Below are 2,743 nucleotides of genomic sequence, written 5' to 3' on the forward strand. Positions count from 1 at the left end.
TAAGAATAAAAAGGACTTTATCCTGAAAGAGAATATTGAAATGAGAAATATGTACTTTAAATATGCAGTAAAACACATATAAACACATAAATACATATATATATATATATATATATATATATATATATATATATATATATATATATATATATATATATATATATATATATATAAATAAGTGCATTGGAGCCCTTTGCAGTTAAGTAGCTGAAAACATGTAAAATAATTTTTATGCAATATTCATATTTAATAAAGTGTTTAACTGTGTATTTACTGTAAATATTTCACATTTCAATGTTCTTCACATAGGGAAATATGTTCTAAATATTTTTAAATAGATATTCCTATATATATATCTGTATATATCTATATCTATCTATCTATCTATCTATCTATCTATCTATCTATAGGTATTGATATATATTTTATATTTAAAAAAATCATATATATGTAGAAATATGTATCTATGAATAAAAAGCACATGTTCTGCTATGTGAAGAACATTGAAATGTGAAAAATTCATATTTCAAGTCAGGTTAGCGCACTTGGTTAAAAGCGATTGGGTTTGCGCTACTTGTTGGATGTTAGTTTTTTTCCCACTTTTCGCACTCCATTGAAATCTATGGTAGGATATGTTAACGCAATAGCAATATTGTAACCGGCTTTTTGCGCACGTTGGGTTAGCAAGCAAGCAAAAACGTTTTACTTTCATGGACTTGTAATACGTATGTATCCGAGCCATTCAAAAAGCCAAAGTGGAGAGAATGATATGTTAAGTGTTAATGCAGTGGAGTCTGGATTATGTTTACAGTTAATTATTTGCTAAAGGCTTTGTGGTGTTGCTATTTTAAGGTACAACTTTGCAGCAGCAATTATTAAAGGCTTTACATGAGCTTTGAGGTGCCCCAAATAAAAAGGACTTACCAGTTGCTCATCATCAGGTTACAATTAATTGCGACCTGTTTATAACATACAGCTAACAAATGGGTTTTTCAGCTATTACTTAAAATACTGGCAGCTGCAAACAATAGTGAACTGACAATATGTAGCGACCGGTAAGTTTCTTTTTAGTTATATTTTCTTGATATGAGATGCAACTAACACTGGCAGGTGCTATTAAATGGCTCTGCCACTGACAATGGTCTCTTTTGCAATCACAGTTTTTTTAAGTTACTAAACTAAATGTGAGTTTTGAATGGCTTTTTAAATTAGTTTATCCTTGTAAAGTAACAGAGGCATTTTCAGTATGGTTTAACAAGTATCTAATTCTGTAAAATGCCTTTAATACATTTTAAAACCTTAGGACACAAGTCATTCTCTCCTTACTAAGGGCCAGATCACAAGTGGAGCGCTATTTAGCGCTCCAGCTCAAGAGCAAACTTTGCTAGACTGAGGCTTTTTGCACGCGTCGGGTAGCGTGCGTATTGCAAGTTGAAAGTAAAACGTTTGTGCGCAAACTTGATGCACGTTAACCAAATATCACAACCGCGCTAACTTCTCCCCATAAAAGTCAATGGAGAGCACCTGACGCTTGTGCGCTAACCCAATAGTTCTTCACATACAGAACAATTTACTTTCTATTGTAAAAATGTTAAATACATATATATATATATATATATACCTGTATATATATTCCTTTAGACATATAGGTATAGATATCTATTTTACATTAACAGTATCAGATATATATATATATATATATATATACCATTATCTATCTATGTATACATATATATTTAAAAATGAGTACATTATTTTCTATGTGAAGAACATAGGAATGTAAAATATGTGTAATGCGCACCGGGGGTTCGCGATTTAGGACTATCCCGGTCGGGTTAGTGCACATGAAGAATTGCTAACTTCAGTGCACATTATTAAAATATTAAATATAGAATATTTAAAAAAAATGCAAATAATAATTATAAAATATATATTATAAAAATTAATATATCTGTAAATATACTATATATCTATATCTATCTATCTATCTATCTATCTATCTATCTATTCTATGGCGTATTTAGCATTTTTTACAGTATGTATAATAATGTTTATTATTTTTTATTAATATTTTTTTATTATTGTATATTTAATACTTTAATAATGTGTATTGAAGTTAGCAATTCTTACTATGTAATAAATGCATTGTTTAAATGGACATGAAACCCAGAAGTTTTCTTTCAAAACATCTTAAACATCTTTACAATTTATTTTTATTATAAAATTAGCTTCAGTCTCTTAGTATCCTATATTGAAGGAGCAACTACTGTGAGCTAGCTGAACTCGGTGAGCAAATGATAAAAGGCATATATGTGTAGTGATCAATCAGCAGATAACTCTCTACCTAGGTATGCTTTATAACAAAGGATACCAAAAGAACAAAGAAAATAAGATAATAAGTACATTGGAAAGGTTGTTTTTTTGTATGCTATAGCTAAATCATGAAAATGTTATTTTGATTTTGCTGTCCCTTTAATGTATATGTTCTACTTTATAAAGATTAGTAGACATATATATTCTTCTAGTGGGATGGTACACAAAATAAGTAATATTTAGGATCCACCTAATGGTATAAAGGTACATGGGAGTGCAGAGGAAAACAAGGAATGTTATAATGGTAGGAACAATATAAAGCAAGGAGGTATTGTGTTTAATCTAAAATGCAATTGGAATTATGATACTGTTTATGTGTTGTTTTGTGCTCTCAGTCAGCTTCTGGTGTATACACTAATGTTAAAGGGAC

This window comes from Bombina bombina, chromosome 1 (assembly GCF_027579735.1).
Source record: "Bombina bombina isolate aBomBom1 chromosome 1, aBomBom1.pri, whole genome shotgun sequence".
NCBI classification, from domain to species: Eukaryota; Metazoa; Chordata; class Amphibia; order Anura; family Bombinatoridae; genus Bombina; species Bombina bombina.